The sequence below is a fragment of the Triticum urartu genome, chromosome 5A (genome assembly GCF_056163025.1).
Source record: "Triticum urartu cultivar PI428250 chromosome 5A, HENAU_Tu73, whole genome shotgun sequence".
Taxonomy (NCBI): domain Eukaryota; kingdom Viridiplantae; phylum Streptophyta; class Magnoliopsida; order Poales; family Poaceae; genus Triticum; species Triticum urartu.
In genome coordinates this window covers 190,092,835-190,100,282 of record NC_141877.1, presented here as the reverse complement: position 1 = coordinate 190,100,282, position 7,448 = coordinate 190,092,835, and the positions used below count along the sequence as shown (strand labels likewise).

The window sequence follows — 7,448 nt, the reverse complement described above, 5'->3', positions numbered from 1 at the left end:
AATAAAAGTTCTCAGAATGACCTGAAAATCAACGGAGAGATTATTTTTGGAATATATAAAAAATACTGGAAGAAGAATTCACGTCAGGGGGCCCACACCCTGTCCATGAGGGTGGGGGCGCGCCTACCCCCTGGGCGCGCCCCCTGCATCATGGGCCCCATGAAGCTCCACCGACCTCAACTCCAACTCCATATATTCGTGTTCAGGGAGAAAAAAAAATCAGAGAGAAGGATTCATCACGTTTTACGATACGGGGCCGCCGCCAAGCCCAAAACTCTCTCGGGAGGGCTGATCTGGAGTCTGTTCAGGGCTCCGGAGAGGGGAATCCATCGCCATCGTCCTCATCAACCTTCCTCCGTCACCAATTTCATGATGCTCACCACCGTGCGTGAGTAATTCCATCGTAGGCTTGCTAGATGGTGATGGGTTGGATGATATTTATCATGTAATTGAGTTAGTTTTGTTAGGGTTTGATCCCTAGTATCCACTATGTTCTGAGATTGATGTTGCTATGACTTTGCTATGCTTAATGCTTGTCACTAGGGCCCGAGTGCCATGATTTCAGATCTGAACCTATTATGTTTTCATAAATATATGTGAGTTCTTGATCCTATCTTGCAAGTCTATAGTCACCTATTACGTGTTATGATCTGTTAACCCCGAAGTGACAATAATTGGGACCATTACTGGTGATGACTGTAGTTTGAGGAGTTCATGTATTCACTATGTGTTAATGCTTTGGTTCGGTACTCTATTAAAAGGAGGCCTTAATATCCCTTAATTTCCAATAGGACCCCGCTACCACGGGAGGGTAGGACAAAAGATGTCATGCAAGTTCTTTTCCATAAGCATGTATGACTATATTCGAAATACATGCCTACATTACATTGATGAACTGGAGCTAGTTCTGTGTCACCCTATGTTATAACTGTTGCATGATCGATCGCATCCGACATAATTATCCATCACTGATCCAATGCCTACGAGCTTTTCATATATTGTTCTTCGCTTATTTACTTTTCCGTTGCTACTATTACAATCACTATAAAACCAGAAATATTACTTTTGATACCGTTATCACTACTATCATATTACTTTTCTACTAAACACTTTGCTGCAGATATTAAGTTTCCAGGTGCGGTTGAATTGACAACTCAGCTGCTAATACTTGAGAATATTTTTTGGCTCCCCTTGTGTCGAATCAATAAATTTGGGTTGAATACTCTACCCTCGAAAACTGTTGCAATCCCCTATACTTGTGGGTTATCAGGCATCCCCAAGCTTAGGCTCTTGCCACTCCTTATTCCAAAATCCATCAAATCTTTACCCAAAACTTGAAAACTTCACAACACAAAACTCAACAGAAAATCTCATGAGCTCCGTTAGTATAAGAAAACAAACCACCACTTCAAGGTACTGTAATGAACTCATTCTTTATTTATATTGGTGTTAAACCTACTGTATTCCAACTTCTCTATGGTTCATACCCCCCTATAGTAGCCATAGATTCATCAAAATAAGCAAATAAAACACGAAAAATAGAATCTATCAAAAACAGAACAGTCTGTATTAATCTGTAGGTTTCGAATACTTTGTAACCACAAAAATTCTGAAATAAATTGGTATACGTGAGGAATTTTTCTATTAATCATCTGCAAAAAGAATCAATCTAATCCCACTCTCCAGTAAAAAATGGCAGCAAATCTCGTGAGCGCTAAAGTCTCTGTTTTTTATAGCAAGATCACAAAGACTTCCCCCAAGTCTTCCCAAAGGTTCTACTTGGCACAAACACTAAATTAAAACATAAAACCACATCTAAACAGAAGCTAGATGAATTATTTATTACTAAACAGGAACAAGAAACAAGAAACAAAAATAAAATTGGGTTGCCTCCCAACAAGCGCTATCGTTTAACACCCCTAGCTAGGCATAAAAACAATAATAGATCTAGGTATTGTCATGATAATGATAAGGCAAATCGAGAAAACTCATCCCATACTCCCTATGTTCAGTGCCAAGTTTCCTTTGTGGCAAGCAAAAGTAATCAAAAGGGCTCAATTTAATGGGACAAAATTCCCCAAGATCAAGCTCGGGAGGTATTGGTTTCTCCTTTGGCCCCTCATATTGCACAACCAATTCATCATTATAAGCATTCTTTTGACAAAAAGTCATGAGCCTTTGTTCAAGGGAAAAACCTAACCCATTGTTCTGGATAGCAAAATTATTATTAAGTTCAGAGATCCTGTCAACAAGAACATTGGTAGGAACCTTTTTTCTAAGGTTTTCGTTAAAAGCAACGTGATCTAAAGATCGTAAGCGCATTATATCCTCTTGATAAAAAAGGATTGCTTCTATGGGAGGACGGCCATCATCCACCCTATGATGCGCAAAAATTTCATTGGCCTCTTTTATTATAAATCTAAACTCATGAGCTAAAAAGATGGTAGCTGCTCGCTTAACAGAAGAATGCTCAATATAAGAAAATTCTAGATAAATCCTTTGGATGCAAGGATGCATATGGATAAATTGTCTTTCAAGTTGAACCACGAGCAAGGATATAGCATCCGCAAGAATACTAGTTTTATGAAGAATAGACCCGCTCATGGTGGGCAAAGCACCGGCACAATTAAATAAATCTTGAATAAGTCCTTTTCCAATAATATTTCCACTACCAATCCGAAACTTTTTAGTGTGCAAAATAGTAGGTTTTTCATGAGGATAATCAAAAGCATCAACGTTTTCCATGTTATTACCACTATCCTTATCAGCGATAACCTCCCCAATCTCAGACATGATGGCAGCAAATTTCACAAAAACGAGCACACAAAAAGCAAGCGAAAAGAGGCGAACGGAAAAGAGGGAATAAAATGGCAAGGGTGAAGTGGGGGGAGAGGAAAACGAGAGGCAAATGGCAAATAATGTAATGCGAGGGATAAGAGTTTGTGATGGTGTGACGCCCCGATTTGACCATACACTAATCATACACGCAAACGTGTACGATCAAGATCAGGGACTCACGGGAAGATATCACAACACAACTCTACAAATAAAATAAGTCATACAAGCATCATATTACAAGCCAGGGGCCTCGAAGGCTCGAATACAAGAGCTCGATCATAGACGAGTCAGCGGAAGCAACAATATCTGAGTACAGACATAAGTTAAACAAGTTGCCTTAAGAAGGCTAACACAAACTGGGATACAGATCGAAAGAGGCGCAGGCCTCCTGCCTGGGATCCTCCTAAACTACTCCTGGTCGCTGTCAGCGGGCTACACATAGTAGTAGGCACCTCCCGACTAGTAGTATTCGTCATCAACGGTGGCGTCTGGCTCCTGGACTCCAGCATCTGGTTGCGACAACCAGAAAGAAAGGGAAAGGGGGAAAAAGGGAGAGAAAGCAACCGTGAGTACTCATCCAAAGTACTCGCAAGTAAGGAGCTACACTACATATGCATGGGTATCAAATGGAATAAGGGTATCATATGTGGACTGAACTGCAGAATGCCAGAATAAGAGGGGGATAACTAATCCTGTCGAAGACTACGCTTCTGGCCACCTCCATCTTGCAGCATGTAGGAGAGAGTAGATGGTAAGTTCACCAACTAGCATCAAGTAGCATCGTATAGCATAATCCTAACCGATGATCCTCCCCTCGTCGCCCTGTGAGAGAGCGATCACCGGTTGTATCTGGCACTTCGAAGGGTGTGTTTTATTAAGTATCCGGTTCTAGTTGTCATAAGGTCAAGGTACAACTCCAAGTCGTCCTGTTACCGAAGATCACGGCTATTCGAATAGATTAACTTCCCTGCAGGGGTGCACCACATATCCAACATGCTCGATCCCATTTGGCCGGACACACTTTCCTGGGTCATGCCCGGCCTCGGAAGATCAACACGTCGCAGCCCTACCTAGGCACAACAGAGAGGTCAGCACGCCGGTCTAAATCCTATAGCGCAGGGGTCTGGGCCCATCTCCCATTGCACACCTGCACGTTGCGTACGCGGCCGGAAGCAGAACTAGCCCCCTTAATACAAGAGCAGGCTTACGGTCCAATCCGGTGCGCGCCACTCAGTCGCTGACGTCACGAAGGCTTCGGCTGATACCACGATGTCGAGTGCCCATAACTGTCCCCGCGTAGATGGTTAGTGTGTATAGGCCAGTAGCCAGACTCAGATCAAATACCAAGATCTCGTTAAACGTGTTAAGTATCCGCGAACACCGACCAGGGCCAGGCCCACCTCTCTCCTAGGTGGTCACAACCTGCCCTGTCGCTTCGCCACAAAAATCCACACAGAGGGCCGTTGGGACAAGGTCCTTCCAGCCCCCAATCCGTGAATCACTCGCGGGTGCTCCACAAGCCGACCCGTCTTTAGTCACCACATGTATCATGTATAAAGTATATAGTATATACCCGTGATCACCTCCCGAGTGGTCACGGCCCGATAGTATAGCACAGCAGACGGACAAGAATGTAGGGCCACTGATGGAAAACTAGCATCATATACTAAGCATTAGGATTGCAGGTAAAGGTAACAATAGTAGTAGCAAGGACAGGCTATGCATCAGGATAGGATTAACGGAAAGCAGTAACATGCTACACTACTCTAATGCAAGCAGTATAGAGGAGAGTAGGCGATATCTGGTGATCAAGGGGGGCTTGCCTGGTTGCTCTGGCAAGGAGGGGTCGTCGTCGACATAGTCGATCACAAGGGCAGCATCGGTCTCGGGGTCTATCGGAGAGAAGAGGGGGAAGAAACAGTAAATATAAAGCAAACATAGCACCACAAAGCATAACATGGCAATAAGATGTGCCGGGTGTGACCTAACGCGGTAGGAGGTGATACCGGCGAAGGGGGGAAACATCCGGGAAAGTATCCCCGGTGTTTCACGTTCTCGAACAGATGAACCGGAGGGGAAAAGTTGCGTGTTCGCTATGCAAGGGATGTGTGGCGGACGAACGGGCTGCGTATCCGGGTTCGTCTTGTCGTTCTGAGCAACTTTCATGTACAAAGTTTTTTCACCCAAACTACGGTTTATTTTATAATGATTTTTCAAAGCTTAATTGAATTCTTGGGATTATTATATTTAGCTTAAACCGAATTGACTAAGTTAAATTTGACTAGTCAAAGGGCAGGTGTGGCCCACATGTCATAGACTATTTACCTAAACAATTAAACAAATCTAACTTATTTAAAAGGGCCTACATGTCATCTACTACTAGACTAACTTAACACTAATTAAAACCTAGTAGTACTAATCTAAGCTAGGGCCAGCCACTAATGGGCATAGCCCAACCGGCCACACGCATGATGCACACATACACACACAGGGGCACACGGACATGGCCAACTGTACGCACACACACTATGCAGAACACACTCACCCACACATAGCTTTGTTTTCTGCTAACAAAAGATAGCATTTTGTGATTTTCATCGAATTTAATCTATGCACTAAAAGGATTTGGTCCAATGGAAACATTTGAGCATTGTCAAGTGTACTACCCGCACATATTTATTTTAACTATGTTAGGCTTGATCTAGTTGCTGTTTTGAGGTTGTTTAGAGGGCCAATCAGCATAATAGATGCAAAGCTGGCTACTGCTACAGTAACTGAACGTTACTGTAGCAGAGGAGCAGCAGCGGGCAGAGAAGCAGCAGCAGTGCAGCGGCGCGGCGATGCTGGAGGTGGGCGTGGCTGGGCGTGGGCTCGACCACCCACTCAATGCACACACACACTGCACGCACGCACTCACCACACACACAGCACGCCCGCACGCACACGGGGGCGCACCGCGCGAGCGGCAGAGGCGGCGCGCGGGTAGAGCAGCCAGGGGGCGCATAGGCGAGCGCGGCGCTACGGGGCCCTACGCGCGTGCTGAGCACGACTGCGAGCTCGGACGAGCGCATCGGCGAGCGTGGCCACGACGAGGAGCTCGACGGCGGCGCTGTGTCCGGACACCGTAGAAGCGGCGAGCTACGGGCGCAGCAATTTAAAGGAGGAAAAGGAAGAGGTGACGGAGCTCACCGAGCGGCTCAAGGTGGCCCGTGGAAGATTAGTAGCAGCAGAGTCGCTGTAGACGGAGGAGGATCGCCGGCGGCCGAAGCAAAGGGAACGGCTCGATCCGCGGCGTAGCAGAGCTCTCCTGCTCGCGCTCGTGGTTGAGGATGATGTAGTCGAGACCGGTGGAGACGATGGACAGGACGGCGAAGCGATGCGATGGTTGTGGCCGCGTGGACGACGGAGAACGGCGGCGACCGCGTCGGTCTCCTCACCAGAACGAAGGAGAGGGAGAGGAGAGAGGTGGATCTGGGGGAGGAGAGGCGCAAGTGGGGGGTGGGAAGGCGTCCCGAGGCGCGCTCGTGGCGGCCTTATCCCCTCCGCGGCGCGCTGTAGCGACGGAGCCGGCGAGGTGGTCCGGCGGGAACGGGCGCCCGGCTCGGGTCGAGGGAACAGGGGGATGAGAGAGTTAACCGGGGGGAGTGGGCCACTAGGCTGGCTCGGGTGGGCCGAGGCCTAGAGGGCAGGAGGCTTTCTTTCCCCTTTTCTTTTTCTTTTAAAACTTTTCTAATTTCTTTTAACAGCAGCCTTTTGCATTTTCTTTTGCACTAATTATCTTTTGCAAAAATGTGCCACTGGTGAAAAAAAATACTAGGGGCGGTGGTGCACTGCCACCATAAGCTTGGGATTTATTTGAATCCATTTGGAATTTTCATAAATGGAGTGGCATTTTAAAATGCTAGAATTGCACTGGATTAATTGCTACTGCTCATTTTAGCAACATAGTGATGTTCCTTTTCTTAACATCAAATTGTTTTGGAATATCTTCTAAATAATGAACGTTTTTCCCGCAACCTTTTTTTACAACTTCAAATTTCACTTTGAATTGGAATAGAATTCAGAGAAGGGATTTGAGTTAAGATATTACCCCTAACATGATTAAGCTTTGTAAATCAAGATGACTAGGCACTGATCATAAGGGATTACTGTAGTGTGATGCTGGGGATGTTACAAATCTCCTCCACTACAAGAAATCTCGTCCCGAGATTAAGTGGGGAAGTAAAGAGTAACTTCGGGAGAACTTAGGAGAACTGGCCCTTATAGGGTTAATTATTTGGTGAACAATTTAGGGAAAGTGGTAGAAGTATCTGTCGAGTAGAAACTTAAGAAAACATCAAGAGGACAGTATGAAGGTACAATAAGAAGTTTCAAGCGAATGGACATCCGATCGATACTTGACCAGAGTGTGGGAAGGGGGGCTCAGAGCATCAGGAATAGATCATCTCTCGGAGGGTGGCTCGTAATAACACACAAAACCAAGGGCATAGGATACTTTGGAATCAAGGATGTACAGGAGAGTCAGGTTTCGATCCTGTGGAACTTTGGGTTATGGGCCCACCATGTGGGTTAGAAGTAGGCAGGGCGCTAACATCTTGCATGGTCATGAT

The 7,448-nt window shown here is 45.8% G+C and overlaps 1 long non-coding RNA gene across 1 annotated transcript; it reads right to left on the bottom strand.

Annotated features, from left to right (window-relative positions):
• Positions 1-3,027: 3,027 nt before the first annotated feature.
• Positions 3,028-4,731, bottom strand: LOC147970764 (uncharacterized). The gene is made up of 2 exons (XR_015603264.1): positions 4,662-4,731; positions 3,028-3,347 (listed from the first exon to the last, which is right to left on the bottom strand). It is a non-coding gene; the product is annotated as an uncharacterized LOC147970764 (long non-coding RNA).
• Between the last annotated feature and the right edge of the window lie 2,717 nt (positions 4,732-7,448).